This window comes from Hordeum vulgare, chromosome 3H, assembly GCF_904849725.1.
Source record: "Hordeum vulgare subsp. vulgare chromosome 3H, MorexV3_pseudomolecules_assembly, whole genome shotgun sequence".
Lineage (NCBI taxonomy): Eukaryota > Viridiplantae > Streptophyta > Magnoliopsida > Poales > Poaceae > Hordeum > Hordeum vulgare.
Window position 1 is genome coordinate 581,981,490 of NC_058520.1, and position 24,321 is coordinate 582,005,810.

A 24,321-nucleotide genomic window follows, 5' to 3' on the forward strand; every position below is an offset into this window, starting at 1 on the left:
TCCGTTTGCAAAGTTCTTTATATGGTTTTGCACCGTTTTTACGAGATGCATCTGTTCATTTCATTCCCATGCATGTCCAAATAGTTTAGTGCAAAGTTCTGCCCAGGAACTTGTTGTAGTTATTCTTGCTTGTGCTAGTGTTAGAAAATAGTGGTGCATGCTCAACTTTCATCTCATGCATCATGTGATTGTTGCATTTTATGGTGCTGCTGTTCATTGGCTGTTGTTCTTGCATTGGGTAGCACCGGGGGCGGAGACCGAATACGTGGAGTCAGGAGAGTACGTGCACGACGATCCAGAACCATTCCAAGCTGAGGATATCACAAGCAAGATGACATGACCTTGATCCCATATCTAGACTTGTTATGTTAGTTTCGATTCCACGTCATATTGCTTGCTGCCTACCACTGAAAATATATTGCCTCTTCATATGCCATGAGCCCAAACACCTTACTCTTTCCTAGCAAAGTTGCATGGCTAGGTAGGCTTGCTCAGCTACTAATGTTAGCATTGTTAGTTGCAGGTGTTTATAACTCATGAGTTGCCATGAGATTGATATCATTATATTAATATCTGTTATTTAATTAATGTATCTATATATTTGGTAAATGACGGGAGGCCTAGCCTTTCGCCGGGTGTCTTGTTCCGTTATTGCCGCCTTAGTTACCGGTTACCGGTGTTTGATTCCATAATGATCGCTCCTAACACGTTCGGGGTTGTTATGGGGACCCCCTTGATAAATCGCGTAGAGCTAAGGCTTGTCCGGCAGGACCCAACTTTGGTACTATTTGCTAATCACCTAATAATAATCTGCATAGGGAATAGCTACCCCGAGGAATTTAATCAACAACCCGGGCCAGTACTCCCCATGAGTGTTGGTCCCACCTGAGCGATGTCCGGGGCCCCACTGGTCACCCAGAGGTTTAGCCATCCCGACGTCTAGCTCATCTGTCGTGTCCTGAGACTGAGATACGCGGCTCTTATCAGGGTCGTCGACACGACGGGAGGTCCTGCTAGCCTTGTCTTGCCTTAGCGGTATATCTTGCGTATAGGAATCCCGGTGAAGCTTTGGTTTTCCCCAGAGTTGAGGTTTTCCTCTAAGGAATCCGACGAGATCACGAGATTCGTGATAGAGGATGCCTTTGCGTCCTGTGTTCGTTTGTGATGGACTAGTTGGAGCACCCCTGCAGGGTTTAATCTTTCGGAAAGCCGTGCCCGCGGTTATGTGGCAACTTGGAATATTTTGTTAACATCCGGTATTAGAAAACTTAAACTTAAACTAATAAAATATGCCAACTGTGTGCGTAACCGTGACTGTCCCTTCGAAGATCTCTCTTCGATCCGGAACACGGTGGGGTTATGAATGTCGTAGGTAGGGGTTCAGGATCACTATCTGATCAAGTAATCACGGTCGTTAGTATAGAACACTGTCACTTCTCCTTTGCGTATGCTAGCCACTTATTCAATCTTAGGATGCAGCAGCCGGAAACACTTCATCCCTTCCTTACCCAATAACATGACTAGTTCTGGCACCAAGGTCTTAGATTGCTGAGTCCCCGTGACTCACGGATTCCTCCGAAACTCCCACCAGGTACAGGAACCCCAGAGGCAGATGATCCCGACGGCACCCAGCTGGCGTGGCAGTACGACGAGGAGACATATCGCCTTTACGTGAACTATCCAGAGGACTGAACCATGGTCGTGATCGTGGGCCTGCAGCGGGTAGCATAGCATTTCCCTTGTTTTGTAGTCCGTATCGGAACTACCTTGTTTGTATCTGCGTTGTACTCTGTATTTTTAATAAGAAGACAGTTGAATCCCAGATTGTCTACTATCTTTATTATTATGTGCTATGTTTACTTGCTTGCAAAACACTTAGATGCGCTTCTTTCCTATTCGGGGGCCTCGACCCCCAGATCGGAAAGAACCGCATCTTGATCGTTACAGTATTGTTCTATACTCCTATTTAAATTTTTTAAAGGCATGCTGTTTAAGTGAAGATCTTTTCTACTTTTATCTTATCAGTGCCTCAAACCTATGGTTTAAAGTGTCAATGCTTAATGTGACGTGATGACCTATTTTTTTCATTCGGTGGAATTAACAGGATTTGTGGTGTTTCATCTTCGTGGAGTGATCATCGACGTTGGAGGTGTTGGTCCACGATCGTACCTCCTCTGATCGACTACATCCTCTACATTGGAGGGTGAGTAACAATTCGAGCACCTCGTCTGCTTTTTTTCCATGTCACTAGATTTCATTTTCACATCAAGTCGTGTAACATAGGCGTCTCCCGTCCGAAAGCGTTGCATCGATAAATATGCATTCAATTGCATATTTATCACCGCAGCTCTTTCGGATTGTCCGGGCTAACCGTGGAAAAGAAGGGACACACGGCCAAGGAAACAGGAACCACTGGGGCTTCAAGGCAATGAAGGTATATCTATATGCATGGTTCATTTTTGTTCTTCTTTTTACAGTTATCGTCATGTTTTCTATGTATGGCTAACTTCCGTCTAACGTTGCAGGAGGCCAAGTTGAAGAGGTCACTCTGAGACATACAGTCATGGGTGATGGCCCGTGCTAGGACTAATCCCAAGGAAGGCGAGAGAAAGTACTATGGCAATACAGAGGAGCACATGGAGTCCTACAAGCAACAGTTTGAGAGGTTGCATCCGCCTGGTCCGGATGCTCCTAACGTGATCGAGTCTCAGATTGATGAGACGGCGGTGGTGTCTATTTAGGGGAAGGCCCGTGGCCGCTATCCGTGTTTCGATGGCTTGATCACTCCTTCAGTCTGTTACACACAACTGCGGGCTACCAATCCGAGCCCGTGCATCAGTAAGGGGCGTCGCAACCTCCCTCAGACCCCAGCGTGATGTAAGTAATTACCCCCTTATCATCTTTCTTTCTCACTTTTTTAGTTTATTTTCAACATTGTTCACTTACAAACAACCTAATTTTCGTAGGCATACATGGCCTTTGTCGAGCTTAGGAATCTCGAGGTGCGGGAGTACATGCGCCTAGTGAAGGAAAACGAGAATTACAATCGTGAGATGATGGCGGTTAGTTTTGCCCTCTTCAAACCAAGCTAAAATTTGCACTTTCATTCCTTCTGACCTTCTAGTTTGCTTGGTTAACTAACATCCAGGCTATGGTGGCATCTTAGAATAACCGCGCGGAGCCACCACAATTGGGACCCCCACCACCACCTGCTGGAGAACCCCCACATGTGCCCACGTTCGATGAATGGGTGACACTACACAGTCAGACTCCGGTTAGTACATTTACCTAACTATTGACAAACTAGCTCTCGTTCAATCAACACTATCATATTATATTTATCCTTACAATTTTTTCTCAAACATGTAGGGGACTGGTGACTCAACTCCTGCTTCGTCGAGTTTTGATGATGTTCTTTAAGTTTCTACTTGTGTTCATTAGATGATGTTCTTGAGATAATCATGATATGTGTTGTCATATTGAACTTTATGTGATATTTGTGAGATGATGATGTTGAACTTTATGTGAGATGATGATGATGTTGGACTTTATGATGATCTTAGTGTGATGTCATATTTGCTATCATATATCTGTCATATTATTGTGTTGATTTTGAATGAAATGGTCAAAATAGGAAATATAAAAAAAACAGAGTGTAACTATGCCTACAGCTTTGCTGTCGGCATAGGTATGGCCAAGTAAGCCAGTTGCTGCCACGTGGCATATCTGTGCCGACGGCTAGACCGTCGACGTATAGGTATGGCACCGGTAGCCGACACGTGGCGCATCTATGCCTACGGCCTAGCTGTCGGCATATATTTACGATCTATGCCGACGGCCTGGCCGTAGGCATAGATGAGCCACGTGTCGTTTCGAGGGACGGCCGGCGCAGGACATCTACCATCTATGTCGACGGCCTGGCTGTAGGCATAGATGCGCCACGCGTCACTCCGCTGGACAGCCGACGGAGTAACGGCGCCGTTAGAAACCGTTTTATGAAAAAATATGCCGAGGGTCAAACTACGCCGACGGCACGGCCTTTCTATGCCGACGGCCGTGGCATCTACGCTGACGTGTTCTACCTCGACGGGGACATGCCGACGGCAGCCGTCGGCATAGAGCAATGCCGACGGCATCTGGCTGTAGGCATAGTTGAAAATTCTAGTAGTGGCTCCTGGCCGTGCCGGAGAGACGGGTGCCCGTCGGGGAGTTGAGGATCCCCAAATTCGAGGCGTCGTTGAGGCTGGAGGCGTCGGGGCTCCTCCGGGAACTCGGGTTGGACCTGCCGTTCTATCCGGCTCCGGCCGGCGAATCCTTCTCGGAGATGCTGGAGCTGGATGAAGCAGACGCTCTGATGCCGATGGAGGTGTCGTCCGTCGTCCACCAGTGCTCCGTGCACGTCAACAAGAAAGGGACCGTCGCTGCCGCAGCCACCGAGCTGGAGATGTTGGGGTTTGGCTTGCTGTCGGATGATGAGACGGCCGTCGACTTCATAGCTGATCACCCGTTCCTCTTCTGCATCAGGCAGGAGGACGAGCATAGCTCCGGCGCTGTGGTTTTTGCCGGTCAAATCGTCAATCCTCTCTTAGCCTAAATTTTTCTAGAACTCGGTTATTGCGGTACAAATTCAAGCAACAAACCTTAGGTAGATCGATTCTGAATAAACCCTGAATGTTAGCGTGTGTCATGTGCACGTACAGTTCAGTTTTAGTTTCAGGTTCAGTTAGTTATCGTTTTCAGTTAGTAGATAGCTAGTCTTCAGCTCGCCGCAGGACTCGTTGGAGTTCGAATGAATAAAAACAGAAACACCGAAACGCTGAAGCAGTTCAGCAGCACAAACACTATCGTCTCCTACCTCTCGATCTCTCTGTATCTCTCGTTCTATCGTCGTGCTTGCAGGCCGCTGCAGCAATATTAAAGAGGACTATGAACTCGGTTATTCGGTTATTCCCATAGGACTTTTAGCATCCACTCAAGCCTCTTTGAAACAATACTTTGTTTTCTCTAGGATGCAATCAAACAACCCGAAATTCTTAGGATTGAAATGACCATGACATTTTATTCCTATGTTTTTTCTATTGTCGTGTTTTTAGAATCCTGCAAATCAAAGAGGCTCTACATAGTTCATGCCCTCTTTGATGCACATGATTGTCAAAACGCCGGAACAGAAAAAATACAGACTTGGAGTAGCATGCCCAGTTGAATCCTGTAGAATTAGTAGAGAGTGTTTGATGTCACATGAAAAGCAAAGGAAATTCTAAGAAAAGGTTGAAGTGGATTCTAGACTTCCTGTGAAATTTATACTACACATGATTCCTTAAGAAAAGTTCCTATAGAATTCAATCCTATGGATAAATGGCAAACACATGAAAATTCCTAATGATGCTAACCCTAAAAAAATCCTATGAGATTCATTTGAATCAAAGGAGCCCTTCAAAATATCTCGTATAGAGAAATCCAAGAGACTAATTTGATGTTCTAGATTTTGTTATATTTTTCCACAAACTTGATCAAACTTTAAAAAAAACAGACTTAGGACAAACCTACAACCTCAATTATTTTGGAACAGAGCTAGTATGCATGATGATAAGCTTTGAAATATGACTGCAAGAAGTTGGGTAGTTTTTTAGTAGATATTCAAGAAATCGACTTACCTCGTTATATAGAAAATCCGTACATTTTTTTCTACAATCACTACAACTACAAGTTTTGGTCTTTTATTGGTAGATGTACCCTTGCTCAATTTATTAAGGGATACTATATTTTTTGTCCATCGACTATATCGAAACACTAGTAGAAAACAGGGCTTTCGTCCTAGCACCGATTGAGCATTAGTTCCGGTCGCTTTATGAACCGGGACTTAGTCCCGATTCGAACAGCTCGGAGCGGACGTGCGACACTACCATCTTTAGTCTCGGTTGGTATGGGACATTTGATTCACCATCTTTAGCAGCACAACCGGGACTAAAGGACCTTTGAAACCGGAACTAAGGCCTCGTTTTCAACTAGTGAAAGTATAGAAATAGTACCTCAAAACTTCAAAACAAGTTATTTAAACATAGCCCCTCAACTTTTCAAACCGGGTAACATTAGTCCCTAATACCGCTTCAGGTGGTTTCACTGATGACATGGCATGGTGTTGACTCATTTAAATGGTTTCGTTAATGAACTGCAGACCAACCACCGCCTTGGCGGATGCACGGCCTAGGCACTATGCACCGGGCAGTCCACCGTCTGCTGCAGCCTGCGCATGGCCGCGTGATAGGCCGACGACGTGCTTCTCCTGCTGTGCCGCCAAGGCTACTTGGCATTGTTGGGCTCCCTGCTGCGTTCGGTGCCGACAAAGGTGACAACTCCGTATGGGCTGCCACCCTTGACCTCGTCCATGGCGAAAATGTCATATCCATGAATGTATTGTACCTGCGAACAATATACCTTGGTGCGTCACCTGTGTCTCGGCCATGAGAGTCGTGGTCTCGATGCCCGTAACACAAACATTTCATCAAATAACTCACATATACTCCCTCTGTTCCAAAATTCTTGTCTTAGGTTTGTCTAAAATGAATGTATCCAGATACTAAAACATGACTAGATACATTCATATATAGACAAATGTAAGACAACAATTTTGAGACGGAGGAAAGTATGATCTACATGTTGTCTTCAATGATGACCGGTGGCTGGTAGACATTGAAGAAGTCCGGGATTGAGGGATCCTTGGACTGCTTACCTGTTTCCGTGGGTCAGACTCCTGGGTCATTCTATCATTGTTATTAGACTTCAGGTAAAAGAAGTGAAGCTATATTCAAGACAGACTTTTCCGAAGATTTGACGTGTACAACATGATCCCATGGAGACCTGCACGATCCCTCCTTGATGTGTAACTCCCTCTTAGTTCACAGAAGAAATTAAGCTCATTATTATTAGGGTTTAGACCACAACATCTGATCTCGAGGTAGATCAACTATGTACTCTTTGTAATCCATCAATATAACAAGAGTAGAACATAGGGTTTTACTTCAATCCAAAGGGCCTGAACCTGAATAAAACATCGTCTCTTTGTCCTTGTTACCCATCGATCCAAGATTCACATTTCAGACCCCCTACTCGATATCGGCTTGTTTTGACACTTACAGCCATGCCAGGATGATTGTACTGCTCTAGACGGGCGACCATGCCGGAGCGGATGACCGGAAGTCTGACACGGGCGCAGTTGCATGTGCATGACACCAGCTCGCTCGCCTTCATTGTCAACCTCTTCGGCACCCCGGTGCGGATGGAGAGCATCGGCATGATGTGGACGTATACGACAGGAAGGGCTTGGGCGAAGGCACAAGCGGCGTTCCGCTGACGCTGGGGCTGCAGCAGAACTACATCGCATTTGACGGTTGTCGGGACATGAGTTCGGTAGATGCGGCAACCATCGGACGGCCGAGTGCAGCTCGATCAGCTAGCACAGACGGAGGTACACTTGTGATGGTAATGGTGGTGCGACGGCTAAAGCCAGCTGGGCATGGCAGCTCGGCCTGCTCAAAGGGAGCTCCGCCGGAGTAGTAGCAGACCTCAGCTCGCGAACATGGTTTTCACGCTCCGTGACCGACAGCCTCTACTTCATCAATGAAAATCAGTCAAAACCATGCTACGTCAACAGTAAAACCATCCAAAACGGCATCAGAGACTAAAGTTGTCCGGTTGAGAAGTTAAGGGACTTAAGCTTTGCTGGTTTTGAAATTGAGGGATGATTTCTATACTTTTGATATACTTCATCCTTCCTAAAATTTTTGTCTTAGGTTTGTTTAAAAATAAATGTATCTAAATACTAAAACATAGCTAGATACATTCTATCTAGACAAATATAAGACAAGAATTTTAGAACGGAGGAAGTAGTTGAGGAATGAAATATATACGTATTCCATTTATTAAAGGTTGTGTCGACCTTAAAAAAAATAAGCACCTTCGGCATGCCACTTCACAAAACTAGTACGCCTATTTGAAGAGAATAATTCAGTTATGCATCCAAAGAAGCCATGGTTGATTTCAAGCAGTTGTTTGTTGAAGTCAGAGTCAATTCCTCAAGAAGAAGTGATGACGATGACTCTTGTAGGCAACCTCGACAGTGGTCTTCGTCTTGAAAATTGTGTCATGTGCATGCGGGTAATCAAGGCTGCGGATGGTGCTTCGTATTTTGGACGTGTTGTAATGACTTTCGCTGGATTTTTTGTTTATTAACTGGATGATTCTCTTCTTGACTTATCGATTGAACCCATGTGCTCATGTTTGATGATAAAAATGAAACATTTAGGTTAATATAATTGATCCATACCACAAGATGTAAAAATGCTAACCTTTCTCCATATCTTATAAAGTGACCATAAGCCCCGCATCTTGAAGTAAACTACACATCAGATTTCTTCTGGTAATGTGCGAGTAAGCCTAATAATAATTAAAAAAAACACTTTGGTGTACATGCTCCAATGAGCATTATATTTTGAATAGTGCTAAACCGGTATGTTTTTGAAGTTTCATGAAATTTCAGAAAAAAAACATGTTCATATGGATGTATACTACGCTTTTGCAAATTTGTGTGATGGAATAAGTAACCATGTGAGCTATACAAAAACGAAAAAAATAGTGATTTTGGAAAGATGACTGCACTATTCACTACTTAGAAACGCCGGTTTTTTAGATTTTTTTTGGAAACTTTGAAGTGTGAATTTTGAACAGTTGCAGAGGTAAAGGGTGCCCAGGATGCATTCACTAGAGGTAGGGTCGTTGGAGAAGAACACTTTTGCAAGGGATGTCTTGTTCGAGAATTGGATAGGGCCTTTCTCACTTGGGCACCCGAGCATTGATGCAGGACAATTCTTTGTTTTCTAGAGAGTAGCAGCTGGAACTCGAGCAATATATTGACGATTAGAAGTTGAATGTCAAGTGTGGATGTGGCGCCGATCCAACTGATGTTGCAAGACCCAATGAACTGCATGAACCTTGCGTGATCCATGGCAGCGGCAAGGCATTGCTGCCTTAGCTCTTTTCGATCAAAAAACTAGTTGTGGCAGCTTCTTGGGCGTCAAGCCGGCTGAGCCATGACCCAGTTTCTATCATCCAAATGCCTTTATAGAGCTCGATGGCATGACCTTGAGCTCCACCATAGAGTCACATGTCCATTGTGGAGGAGGAGGAAGAGTTGAGGATGAGACAAACATTCAGTAGGGAGGGACAAGCATGCGAGGGAGTGGAGACTAGGTGTGAGCCCATGCAACGGGCATCAACACTTGGAGTTGTGACTTCAAGTAAGAGCAAGTACAATAAGGTACAGTCAGCAGGCTTTAAGTATTAAAATACTATATTTTTGTTAAGTTGGATGAGAGAGAAGAGGAGAGGGAAGGGAAGCGGGCTCTTCGTAAAGAGCCAACTCTAGCACGTGCTCCTAGGTGCTTTGTGAGAATGAAAGGTGAGTCATATATGATAAAAGTAGTACTTTTTTATAGCTAACTATTGTACAAGCTAGCTATAAGATGGGCTATAAGACTGCTTATAGCCAGCAGTTGGCTATACTATTAACCATGCTCTAAGGAAGAAGAGAGTTGTTGGGGTTCAGGAGGAAAAGTTGAAGTGTCGAGCTCCGACCACATTGGATTGGGAAGCGTCTGACACGGTGCGACCACACAAACACATTCTCTGATTGGGAGGAACAATCGACCGAGTTTCAATATTTCCCTGCTTTTATTTATAGAAGAAAACCGACTTCTTTTTTTCTCGAAAAGCCTCTTTATTTTGTGTTGTCATGAATATTGAAATTTTCATTTATTTTTCCTGTTTATAGAAAAAATGAGCAGAAAAGCTTTTGTAATTTTAATTTGACATGCAAAACTGAAGTTTTTCCCAATATGTAACAATGTTTTCCACGCCTATTTTTAAATGAATAAATATATAAACTTGATTGAGGTGGGAAGAAATTTGCAATTGCCATGTATATCTAAAAACTACAGTAAACACAACAATGAATTTTGAATTAATTGTGTGCAGTTTTATGTTTACAATTGTGCGTCCCATATATATTTGCACATTTTCTAAACATGAATTTGGAGCTGTAATTTTAACTTTGTACAACATGCTGGACTACAAATAGTAAATTCTCAAACGAGCTAGCCATAGCAAAATAGAAATAATAGAACACTCCATACACATTGTCGATGAACTAACATAACTTCGAAGGCAGAAGCCACATGCAACCATTACCATTATCGTCTTTGTAATGGTATCCCTCCGAGGTGATGTTCTCCATGCATTGGTGCATCCCACGGTTTTCCCGATAGACGTTGCAGCTGCCGAGGCCCAACCTCGTGACCCGCTCCTTGTGGCCAGCAAGGTTGTCCTGTTGTCGCATAAGATAGTAGACGTGGTTTTCCTTCATCCTACCATCATGCCGTCCAGCCGTCGACACCTGCACCAGCTTAGACGAATGTGGCCCCAAGAACAGGGCATGATCATCCAATGTGGTTACCCGTCCCCATAAAATTTTGCCCGATGCAGCCTCATTGAGCTGTAACACCCAAAATGTGGAACCATTGAGCTGTAACACCAGTGCTAGCTCGCCGCGCAGCTCGACAATGTATCTGGCGAGGCAGTCCAGCTGAGGCGCCTCATTGGGGATTTGGCGAACCAGGGTGATTGCCAGAGCGCCGTTTTGGTTCTGGCCGACGTCGTACTTGTACAGATCCCCGCCGAGCGTGAGCCCAACGAGTTGGCCGTTGCAGAAGGCGATGTCGACGAGCTCCCTCTCCCTGTACAGGCCGCACCCTCGTGTCGTCCAGATGTTCTCCGGGCTGCCGACCCGGCACACCGCTAGTTTGCACCTCTTGGTGATGGCGGCGAGGATGCATCCGCTCGAGGTAGGGTCGTCGGAGAAGATGACTTGTACTACGGGTGCCCTGCTGGCCCTAGCATTGTCTAGCTCCTCGAATTGGGCGTCCGGGCATGCACAGACGATGTTCCTTTGGTTGACGGAGAGCGCTACCTGGACCCTGGTGGAGAAGAGGTTGGCGATCAGGAGTTGGGTGTCGCGCTCGCGCCTCGACGTGGCGGCGACCCAGCCGCCGTCGTAGGACCCGACGAACTTCTTGCCCCTTAGGACCTTGGGAAGCACGACGCGCAAGGCCCTGCCGTCCACCGGGCTGTACGCTCGTATATTCCTGTCGCGCTTGCGGTCGCCGGTCCAGGAGAAGAGCAGCGGGAGAGGGGGCCGCGCCGGGTGCCACGACGCGGCGGCGCGCCATGACCTGCAGACGGCCGCGAAGCGTGCGCGGTCGTACGTCGAGTAGCACCTGAGGTGGATGGCGGCGAGGAGATCGGCCGGGAGATCAGACCACCACCGCCGCTTGACGGCGCCGCGACGGGCCATGGTCGGATTCGCGTGGTAGCAAACGTCGAATCGGCCGGCGTTATATAGGGTCGCACAACAACGGGATCTCCTTACCTTTTCTGATTCCGTCAACCTTTTCCGAGTAGGACTCTTATTTGGATCGGCCGGCGTTATATACTTAATTTCCAGTTCAACGTCGAACCATCACCACTGGATCCCAAATTCCCAATACGATACAGCTGCATCAATGGCGGTAGCATCGCAGCCGCAGCACGAGCAGCCCGTTACTGAAATAATTGAATCGAAGATGACGCGACCGGTCGAGTTGGAGGCCATGCCGCGCCCGCGCGGCCAGGGCCAGGCGTGCACCGTGTCCGTGTGCTTCCGGTGGTGCTCTGTGCTCATCGCCAGCGAGGATCTCTTCATAGGGGGACGAAGGGCGAGGCGGACCGTGCACTACGACGAACTGGCGGGAAAGAGCTCACGCTCGCCGTGCACGGCGGCCCCGCCGCGCTCCAGAGCGAGGGCGCCTGCCGCGGCGCCATACGCCGGAATGCCGGATGCTGATGGCCGTGCTGCCGCGCCTCATGCGGTACGAGGGCGGACACCGTACCGAGGAATGCCAGTGGGACGAGTTCGTGCCGGCGGGGCTCGTGGAGAGCATCGTGGCCGGCGCGGCGGGCGGCGGGAGCTACGCCTGCCATGTGTGGATGCACGTGAACCTGACGAGCGTGTACGACGAGGCCAGGGCGCTGCTGCTGTCGTGCGAGGCCGCCGAGGCAGCGACGGATGCTGCTGCCCGGCGTGCTTCCGACGGTGGCGCGGCGACGTGCCCGATCTGCATGGAGGAGCTGTCTGGCGGCGGCCGCGTCACCGGGCTGGCCGGCTGCTCGCACGCCTTCCACAGAGGCTGCATCCTCGAGTGGTTTCGCACGGCGCCGACGTGCCCGTCCTGCCGGCGTGACATGATGCAGTATCTTGATCCTTGCGCCCGCGCGTACATGACGGCGGTGCCAGCAATCGACGCGTACGATAGAACGGGAAGCGAGATGGCGCGACGGCGTGGTGCGGGGGCTCGAGGCCTAGGTGTTCGACTTGGTACCAGCGGGATTCGAAGGAGGAGGAGCGGGCGACGCGGTGAGGACGTGCTTGCCATATTGCAATGAAGTCCTCAAAGAATCTCAAAGTTGAGCGTAAGTACAACAGCTTCTTAAATACCGTCGGATGTGAGATCCAACGGCGTAGGAGCCTGTATCATGGTAGCATGTTAAGCCCAATATCGCCTAAAATTGTCACGGGAACCATATAACTGTTTATGTAATGAGTGCCAAAAGGCTCTATGTTTGATCATGTGTTGGATTAGCACCCACACCAAGGTCACCAAACACTCTTGCGGTGTTTTTGTATACTGAGCAATGTTTTTGTCGCTCTAGGAGTAGTTTTGTATAATGAGCAATGCTACTCTCGCCCTTACAACGGTTTTGTATAATGACCAACAATTTGTGGCATATATTCTCACTCATATAAAACTCATTTCCAAAAATTCTGAAGAAAAAACCATGCATCGAGACATGAAAAGCACGGCTACAAATTTCAACTACAGAATACGCTAATTTTTTTTGTTTGATACACATAGATAGTGACTATATTGTGCCCTTAACGACGCACACCAACCTGTGAGACGGTGACTGATTGTGGGATATTGCACGATAATCAACCAAACAAAAATATATTTCAACCTTGTTGGTATTTATCATCTAAACCATAGTGGAGTCCTGGATGTCCTTTTGACTCCCATTTCTATTGGTTGCTGCAAAGAAGGGGTAAAGACAGTAAGATGGAAGAGAAAGAAAAAAACTGCGACAACAAGAGAGAAGATGGCATGTGGTAGTTCTCTCCCTAGCTAATGCATAGGTGCACTGCTAAGGGCCCGATCCAGTTCATGACTGTGCTAGAAAATAAAAAGGAAAAATGCATTATGCCTAGTTGAAATTTGATAAAAGCAGTAGCTCATTGAATGGGAGAGCGTGGAATAAAGGTTAGCTTAGTGAAGCTGGCTTTTTTCTCAAGGCGGTTAGTTTATGGCCTTATTCTCGGCGCCGTCGTCCACAGGCGTGGAGCCGTTGGAGCTGTCGGAGCCGCCGCGGAGTGCCTTGGCTTCCGTTGTAGCCTCACGTGCTGCCTCCGCTGCTACTGCTGCTTCTACCTCAGTCCTTGCTGCTTCTACCTACGCCCTGGCTGTTACCAGTTTCGCCACTGCCAGCCTCGACGCCCTTGTTGCCGCAGCCACTCGCTCACGCTCCTCTGCCACGGCGCGCTCGGCCTCCTGCCGACGCTGTGTGCTCGAGCTAGCCGTGTGCTGAGAGTGGTCTGCAGACATGGCTCGCCGTTGGGGAGTTGTTGCGTGGAGAAGAAGCTGCTTCTGACGAGCTGCTGCTCGAAAGTCCGGAGGGAGGGAGGTAACCAGGGGTAGTCGGAGCAACTACTGCTACCGGTTAAGGCTGCTCGGCTTCTGGGGAGAGAGGTGAGCAGGAGATGCTCATGCTACAAGAAACATTGGCTCTGATACCATTTGTTAATTGTTTCATCCGGAACATTGATAGATGTGGATGGCATTGTGTGAGAAATAAACCAACGGTAAATTTCCCCTACTCTCCGAGTGTCATCGACAACTATCAATGCTCAGGCTGAAACAACTAACATACTCAATTCACAGCGGTCAGGCATCGAGTTGCAACGATGTTTGGTTTGTCGAGGATGAAGTGTGAGGCGTCATGTGCCCAATCCATAGGTAGTCCCATGCTCATTCTTTAATTCTTTGGATTTTCATCAAGATCTGACATCGTAACTAAGGATTGCACATTATCTATTATTGTATATGCACTTTCTCGGTCTAATTACTATATGTTTTCATATAATTATTTTTTCCACATAATAATTGCTACTTCCTCAGCTTGCGTTGGTTTTTCCCTTGAAGAGAAAAGCGTGATGCAGCAAAGTAGAGATAAATATTTCCCTCAGTTTGAGAACCAAGGTATCAATCCAGTAGGAATATCAAGATGAGGCACCAAGGAACCTGCGCAAAAACAAACAAACTTACACCCAACGCGATAAAGGGGTTGTCAATCCCTTTACGATTACTTGCAAGGTGAGATCTGATAGTGATAATAGGTAAATATAAATAAATAAATAAAAGTGAAGCAAGGCATTTTTGATATTTTTGTATGTAGATCTGAATATATAATCTGTAAAATAGACCCGGGGGGCATAGTGTTCACTAGAGGCTTCTCTCATGATAGCAAGTATTACGGTGGGTGAACGAATTACTGTCGAGCAATTGATAGAATCGCGCAAAGTCATGACGATATCTAAGGCAATGATCATACATATAGGCATCACGTCCGACACAAGTAGACCGATACTTTCTGCATCTACTATTATTACTCCACACATCCACCGCTATCCAGCATGCATCTAGTGTATTAAGTTCATAACAACGAGAGTAACGCCTTAAGTAAGATGACATGATGTAGAGGGATAAATTCATGCAATATGATATAAACCCCATCTTTTTACCCTTGATAGCAACAACACAATGCGTGCCTCGCTACCCCTTCTGTCACTAGGTGATGACACCGCACGGTATGAACCCAAAACCAAGCACTTCTCCCATTGCAAGAATTATAGATCAAGTTGGCCAAACGAAACCCATAACTCAAAGAGAATTACAAGGATACGAAATCATGCATATAAGAAATCAAAGGAGACTCAAATAATATTCATAGATAATCTGACATAAATCCACAATTCATCGGATCTCGACAAACACACCGCAAAAGAAAGTTACATCAGATAGATCTCCATGAAGATCATGGAGAACTTTGTATTGAAGATCCAAGAGAGAGAAGAAGTCATCTAGCTACTAGCTATGGACCTGAAGGTCTGTGGTGAACTCCTCACGCATCATCGGAGAGGCAATGGTGTTGATGAAGAAGCCCTCCGTGTCCGAATCCCCCTCCGGCAGGGCACCAGAACGGTTCCCAGATGGGATCTCGCGAAAACAGAAGCTTGCGGCGGCGGAAAAGTATTTTCGTGGCTCTGTCTGTTGGTTTGGGGATTTTAGGGAATTTATAGGCGAAAGAGGTAGGGCAAAGGAGGCACGGGGGGCCCACTAGCCTGCTAGGCGCGCCCACCCCCCTCAGGCGCGCCTAGGGGGCTCGTGGCCTCCTCCGTGGCCCTCTGCCTGTTGGAATTATGCCCTAGAGGCAATAATAAATGTATAGTTATTATTATAATTCCTGTATCAAGATAATAGTTTATTATCCATGCTATAATTGTATTGAATGAAGACTCATTTACATGTGTGGATACATAGACAAAACACCGTCCCTAGCATGCCTCTAGTTGGCTAGCCAGTTGATCGATGATAGTCAGTGTCTTCTGATTATAAACAAGGTGTTGTTGCTTGATAACTGGATCACGTCATTGGAAGAATCACGTGATGGACTAGACCCAAACTAATAGACGTAGCATGTTGATCATGTCATTTTGTTGCTACTGTTTTCTGCGTGTCAAGTATTTATTCCTATGACCATGAGATCATATAACTCACTGACACCGGAGGAATGCTTTGTGTGTATCAAACGTCGCAACGTAACTGGGTGACTATAAAGATGCTCTACAGGTATCTCCGAAGGTGTTAGTTGAGTTAGTATGGATCAAGACTGGGATTTGTCACTTCGTATGACGGAGAGGTATCTCGGGGCCCACTCGGTAATACAACATCACACATAAGCCTTGCAAGCAATGTAACTTAGTGTAAGTTGCGGGATCTTGTATTACGGAACGAGTAAAGAGACTTGTCGGTAAACGAGATTGAAATAGGTATGCGGATACTGACGATCGAATCTCGGGCAAGTAACATACCAAAGGACAAAGGGAATGACATACGGGATAATACGAATCCTTGGCACTGAGGTTCAAACGATAAGATCTTCGTAGAATATGTAGGATCCAATATGGGCATCCAGGTCCCGCTATTGGATATTGACCGAGGAGTCTCTCAGGTCATGTCTGCATAGTTCTCGAACCCGCAGGGTCTGCACACTTAAGGTTCGACGTTGTTTTATGCGTATTTGAGTTATATGGTTGGTTACCGAATGTTGTTCGGAGTCCCGGATGAGATCACGGACGTCACGAGGGTTTCCAAAATGGTCCGGAAACGAAGATTGATATATAGGATGACCTCATTTGATTACCGGAAGGTTTTCGGAGTTACCGGGAATGTACCGGGAATGACGAATGGGTTCCGGGAGTTCACCGGGGGGGGGGGGCAACCCACCCCGAGGAAGCCCATAGGCTTTGGGGAGACACACCAGCCCTTAGTGGGCTGGTGGGACAGCCCCAAGGGGGCCTATGCGCCAAGAATAAGAAATCAAAGGAAAAGAAAAAAAAAGAGGGAGGAAGTGGGAAGGGAGGGGGACTCCTCCCACCAAACCAAGTCCAACTCGGTTTGGGGGGGGGAGTCCTCCCCCCCTTCGCTCGGCCGACCCCTTGAGGGTCCCTTGGACCCCAAGGCAAGGTCCCCCTCCCTCCTCCTATATATATGGAGCAATTAGGGCTGATTTGAGACGACTTTCTCACGGCTGCCCGACCACATACCTCCATAGTTTTTCCTCTAGATCGCGTTTCTGCGGAGCTCGGGCGGAGCCCTGCTGAGACAAGATCATCACCAACCTCCGGAGCGCCGTCACGCTGCCGGAGAACTCTTCTACCTCTCCGTCTCTCTTGCTGGATCAAGAAGGCCGAGATCATCGTCGAGCTGTACGTGTGCTGAACGCGGAGGTGCCGTCCGTTCGGTACTAGATCGTGGGACTGATCGCGGGATTGTTCGCGGGGCGGATCGAGGGACGTGAGGACGTTCCACTACATCAACCGCGTTCTCTAAACGCTTCTGCTGTACGATCTACAAGGGTACGTAGATCACTCATCCCCTCTCGTAGATGGACATCACCATGATAGGTCTTCGTGCGCGTAGGAAATTTTTTGTTTCCCATGCGACGTTCCCCAACAGTGGCATCATGAGCCAGGTTCATGCGTAGATGTCTTCTCGAGTAGAACACAAAAGGTTTTGTGGGCGGTGATGTGCGTTTTGCTGCCCTCCTTAGTCTTTTCTTGATTCCGCGGTATTGTTGGATTGAAGCAGCTTGGACCGACATTACTCGTACGCTTACGAGAGACTGGTTTCATCGTTACGAGTAACCCCCTTTGCTCAAAGATTACTGGCAAGTGTCGGTTTCTCCAACTTTAGTTGAATCGGATTTGACCGAGGAGGTCCTTGGATGAGGTTAAATAGCAACTCATATATCTCCGTTGTGGTGTTTGCGTAAGTAAGATGCGATCCTACTAGATACCCTTGGTCACCACGTAAAACATGCAACAACAAAGTTAGAGGACGTCTAACTTGTTTTTGCCGGGTATGATTGTGATGTGATATGGCCAACGATGTGATGTGATATATTGGATGTATGAGATGATCATGTTGTAATAGAAATATCGACTTGCACGTCGATGGTACGGCAACCGGCAGGAGCCATAGGGTTGTCTTTATACTAACATATGTGCTTGCAGATGCGTTTACTATTTTGCTAGGATGTAGCTTTAGTAGTAATAGCATAAGTAGCACGACAACCCCGATGGCAACACGTTGATGGATGATCATGGTGTGGAGCCGGTGACAAGAAGATCGTGCTGGTGCTTTGGTGATGGAGACCAAGAAGCACGTGATGATGGCCATATCATGTCACTTATGAATTGCATGTGATGTTAATCCTTTTATGCACCTTTGTTTGCTTAGAACGATGGTAGCATTATGAGGTGATCTCTCACTAAAATTTCAAGACGAAATTGTGTTCTCCCCGACTGTGCACCGTTGCTACAGTTCGTCGTTTCGAGACACCACGTGATGATCGGGTGTGATAGACTCAACGTTCACATACAACGGGTGCAAAACAGTTGCGCACGCGGAACACTCGGGTTAAGCTTGACGAGCCTAGCATGTGCAGACATGGCCTCGGAACACATGAGACCGAAAGGTCGATCATGAATCATATAGTTGATATGATTAGCATAGGGATGCTTACCACTGAAACTATACTCAACTCACGTGATGATCGGACTTGAGCTAGTGTAAGTGGATCATGAACCACTCAAATGACTAGAGAGATGTACTTTTTGAGTGGGAGTTTAGCGAATAATTTGATTAAGTTAAACTCTAATTATCTTGAACATAGTCTAAGTCCACTTTGAATATATTTGTGTTGTAGATCATGGCTCACGCGAGTGTCATTCTTAATTTTAATACGTTCCTAGAGAAAGCTAAGTTGAAAGATGATGGAAGCAACTTTGTAGACTGGGCTCGTAATCTTAAGCTAATCTTACAAGCTGGAAAGAAGGATTATGTCCTTAATGCTGCGCTAGGAGATGAAACACCCGCTACGGCTGATCAGGATGTTAAGAACGCTTGGTTAGCACGTAAGGAGGACTACTCAATAGTTCAATGTGCAGTCTTGTATGGCTTAGAACCGGGACTTCAACGTCGCTTTGAGCGTCATGGAGCCTTTGAGATGTTCCAGGAGTTGAAGTTTATCTTTCAGAAGAACGCCCGGATCGAGAGATATGAGACCTCCGATAAATTCTATGCTTGCAAGATGGAGGAAAACTCGTCTGTCAGTGAACATGTGCTCAAAATGTCTGGGTACTCAAACCGTCTAGCTGAACTGGGGATTGAACTCCCGCAAGAGGCTATCACTGACAGAATCCTTCAATCACTGCCGCCAAGCTATAAAGGCTTTGTGTTGAACTACAACATGCAAGGGATGAACAAGTCTCCCGGCGAGTTGTTTGTGATGCTGAAAGTCGCAGAGTCTGAACTCCGTAAAGAGCATCAAGTGTTGATGGTGAGCAAGACCACTAGTTTCAAGAGAAACGGCAAAGGCAAGAAGGGCAATTCGAAGAAGAGCGGCAAGCCTGTTGCCAATCCGTCGAAGAAACCCAAGGCTGGACCTAAGCCTGAAACAGAGTGCTTCTATTGCAAGGGTATGGGTCACTGGAAGCGCAATTGCCCCAAGTATCTGGCAGATAAGAAGGCGGGCAAAGAAAAATCAGGTATATTTGATATACATGTTATTGATGTGTACTTAACCGGCTCTCGTAGTAGTGCCTGGGTATTCGATACCGGTTCTGTTGCTCACATTTGCAACTCGAAACAGGAACTGCGGAATAGACGAAGGCTGGCGAAAGACGAAGTGACGATGCGCGTAGGAAATGGTTCCAAGGTTGATGCAATCGCCGTCGGCACAGTGTCACTTCAGCTACCATCGGGATTAGTGATGAACTTAAATCATTGTTATTTAGTGCCTGCGTTGAGCATGAACATTATATCTGGATCTTGTTTATTGCGAGACGGTTACTCTTTTAAATCTGAGAATAATGGTTGTTCTATTTCTATGAGTAACATCTTTTATGGTCATGCACCGAATGTGAGAGGATTGTTCATATTGAATCTTGATAGCGATACGCATATACATAACATTGAGACCAAAAGAGTTAGAGTAAACAATGATAGCGCCATATTTTTGTGGCACTGCCGCTTGGGTCATATTGGTGTAAAGCGCATGAAGAAACTCCATGCTGATGGACTTTTGGAGTCACTTGACTTTGATTCACTTGACACGTGCGAACCATGCCTCATGGGCAAGATGACTAAGACTCCGTTCTCCGGAACAATGGAGCGTGCAAGTGACCTGTTGGAAATCATACATACCGATGTGTGTGGTCCAATGAGCGTGGAGGCACGCGGCGGATATCGTTATTTCCTCACCTTCACTGACGATTTAAGTAGATATGGTTATGTCTACTTGATGAAGCACAAGTCTGAAACATTTGAAAAGTTCAAGCAATTTCAGAGTGAAGTGGAAAATCATCGTAACAAGAAGATCAAGTTCCTACGGTCTGATCGTGGGGGTGAATATCTGAGTTTCGAGTTTGGTGCTCACTTAAGACAATGCGGAATTGTTTCGCATTTAACACCGCCTGGAACACCACAGCGTAATGGTGTGTCCGAACGTCGTAATCGTACTTTGTTAGAGATGGTGCGATCTATGATGTCTCTTACTGATTTGCCGTTATCATTTTGGGGTTATGCATTAGAAACAGCTGCATTCACTTTAAATAGGGCACCATCAAAGTCCGTTGAGACGACACCATACGAACTGTGGTATGGAAAAAGACCAAAGTTGTCGTTTCTTAAAGTTTGGGGATGTGATGCTTATGTCAAAAAGCTTCAGCCTGAAAAGCTGGAACCTAAAGCGGAAAGATGCGTCTTCATAGGTTACCCAAAAGAGACAGTTGGGTACACCTTGTATCTCAAATCCGAGGGCAAAGTGTTTGTTGCTAAGAACGGAACTTTTCTCGAGAAGGAGTTTCTCTCGAGAGAATTGAGTGGGAGGAAGATAGAACTTGACGAGGTTGTCGAACCTCTCATCCCTCTGGATGGTGGCGCAGGGCAAGGGGAAACCTCTGTCGTTGCGACGCCGGTTGAGGAGGAAGTTAATGATGATGAACATGAAACTCCAGTTCAAGTTTCTGTTGAACCACGCAAGTCGACGAGATCACGCGCTGCTCCAGAGTGGTACGGTAATCCCGTCTTATCAATCATGTTGTTAGACAACAATGAACCTGCAAATTATGAAGAAGCAATGGTGGGCCCAGATTCCAACAAATGGCTAGAAGCCATGAAATCCGAGATAGGATCCATGTATGAGAACAAAGTGTGGACTTTGGAGATACTGCCTGAGGGCCGCAAGGCTATTCAGAACAAATGGATCTTTAAGAAGAAGACGGACGCTGACGGTAATGTGACCGTTTATAAAGCTCGACTTGTGGCAAAGGGTTTTTCACAAGTTCCAGGAGTTGACTACGATGAGACCTTCTCACCCGTAGCGATGCTTAAGTCCGTCAGAATCATGTTAGCAATAGCTGCATTTTTCGATTATGAAATCTGGCGGATGGATGTCAAAACAGCGTTCCTTAACGGTTTCCTTAAGGAAGAGTTGTATATGATGCAACCCAAAGGTTTTGTCGATCCTAAAAATGCTGATAAAGTGTGCAAGCTCCAGCGATCCATTTATGGACTGGTGCAAGCATCTCGGAGTTGGAACAAACGTTTTGATGAGGTGATCAAAGCATTTGGGTTTATACAAGTGGTTGGAGAATCTTGTATTTACAAGAAAGTGAGTGGGAGCTCTGTGGCGTTTCTAATATTATATGTGGATGACATATTACTGATTGGAAACAACGTAGAGCTTTTGGAGAGCATAAAAGGTTACTTGAATAAAAGTTTCTCTATGAAGGACCTAGGAGAAGCTGCTTACATTCTAGGCATTAAGATCTATAGGGATAGATCAAAACGCCTGATAGGACTTTCACAAAGCACATACCTTGATAAAGTTTTGAAAAGGTTCAAAATGGAACAATCCAAGAAAGGGTTCTTGCCAGTTTTACAAGGTACGAGATTGAGTAAGACTCAGTGCCCAGCAACTGATGAAGATAGAGAGCATATGCGCTCCGTCCCCTATGCTTCGGCCATAGGTTCTATCATGTATGCGATGATGTGCACCAGACCGGATGTTAGCCTGGCCATAAGTATGGCAGGTAGGTTCCAGAGTAATCCAGGAGTGGATCACTGGACAGCGGTCAAGAATATCCTGAAGTACCTGAAAAGGACTAAGGAGATGTTTCTCGTGTATGGAGGTGACGAAGAGCTCGCCATAAAAGGTTACGTCGATGCAAGCTTTGACACAAATCCGGACGACTCTAAGTCGCAAACTGGATACGTATTTATTCTTAATGGGGGTGCAGTAAGCTGGTGCAGTTCCAAGCAAAGCGTCGTAGCAGATTCTACATGTGAAGCAGAGTACATGGCTGCCTCGGAGGCGGCTAAGGAGGGTGTCTGGATGAAGCAGTTCATGACGGATCTTGGAGTGGTGCCAAGTGCGCTGGATCCAATAACCTTGTTGTGTGACAACACTGGTGCCATTGCCTTAGCAAAGGAACCAAGGTTTCACAAGAAGACCAGACACATCAAACGACGCTTCAACCTCATCCGCGACTATGTTGAGGAGGAGGACGTAAATATATGCAAGGTGCACACGGATCTGAATGTAGCAGACCCGCTGACTAAACCTCTTTCACGGCCAAAACATGATCGACACCAGAACTGTATGGGTGTTAGATTTATTACAATGTAATTCACATAGTGATGTGGGGGCTAGATTATTGACTCTAGTGCAAGTGGGAGACTGTTGGAATTATGCCCTAGAGGCAATAATAAATGTATAGTTATTATTATAATTCCTGTATCAAGATAATAGTTTATTATCCATGCTATAATTGTATTGAATGAAGACTCATTTACATGTGTGGATACATAGACAAAACACCGTCCCTAGCATGCCTCTAGTTGGCTAGCCAGTTGATCGATGATAGTCAGTGTCTTCTGATTATAAACAAGGTGTTGTTGCTTGATAACTGGATCACGTCATTGGGAGAATCACGTGATGGACTAGACCCAAACTAATAGACGTAGCATGTTGATCGTGTCATTTTGTTGCTACTGTTTTCTGCGTGTCAAGTATTTATTCCTATGACCATGAGATCATATAACTCACTGACACCGGAGGAATGCTTTGTGTGTATCAAACGTCGCAACGTAACTGGGTGACTATAAAGATGCTCTACAGGTATCTCCGAAGGTGTTAGTTGAGTTAGTATGGATCAAGACTGGGATTTGTCACTTCGTATGACGGAGAGGTATCTCGGGGCCCACTCGGTAATACAACATCACACATAAGCCTTGCAAGCAATGTAACTTAGTGTAACTTAGTGTAAGTTGCGGGATCTTGTCTCCCCAAAGCCTATGGGCTTCCCCGGGGTGGGTTGCCCCCCCCCCCCCGGTGAACTCCCGGAACCCATTCGTCATTCCCGGTACATTCGCGGTAACTCCGAAAACCTTCCGGTAATCAAATGAGGTCATCCTATATATCAATCTTCGTTTCCGGACCATTCCGGAAACCCTCGTGACGTCCATGATCTCATCCGGGACTCCGAACAACATTCGGTAACCAACCATATAACTCAAATACGCATAAAACAACGTCGAACCTTAAGTGTGCAGACCCTGCGGGTTCGAGAACTATGTAGACATGACCCGAGAGACTCCTCGGTCAATATCCAATAGCGGGACCTGGATGCCCATATTGGATCCTACATATTCTACGAAGATCTTATCGTTTGAACCTCAGTGCCAAGGATTCATATAATCCCGTATGTCATTCCCTTTGTCCTTCGGTATGTTACTTGCCCGAGATTCGATCGTTAGTATCCGCATACCTATTTCAATCTCGTTTACCGGCAAGTCTCTTTACTCGTTCCGTAATACAATATCCCGCAACTTACATTAAGTTACATTGCTTGCAAGGCTTGTGTGTGATGTTGTATTACCGAGTGGGCCCCGAGATACCTCTCCGTCACACAGAGTGACAAATCCCAGTCTCGATCTATACTAACTCAACGAACACCTTCAGAGATACCTGTAGAGCATATTTATAGTTACCCAGTTACGTTGCGACGTTTGATACACACAAAGCATTTCTCCGGTGTGCGTGAGTTATATGATCTCATGGTCATAGGAACAAATACTTGACACGCATAAAACAGTAGCAACAAAATGACACGATCAACATGCTACGTCTATTAGTTTGGGTCTAGTCCATCACATGATTCTCCTAATGATGTGATCCCGTTATCAAGTGACAACACTTGCCTATGGCCAGGAAACGTTGACCATCTTTGATCAACGAGCTAGTCAACTAGAGGCTTACTAGGGACATTGTTTT

At 46.3% G+C, this 24,321-nt stretch overlaps 1 pseudogene; it reads left to right on the top strand.

Moving 5' to 3' along the window:
• Window positions 1–4,594, top strand: part of LOC123442089 — a 39,053-nt pseudogene extending 34,459 nt beyond the window's left edge.
• The last annotated feature ends 19,727 nt before the right edge of the window (window positions 4,595–24,321 follow it).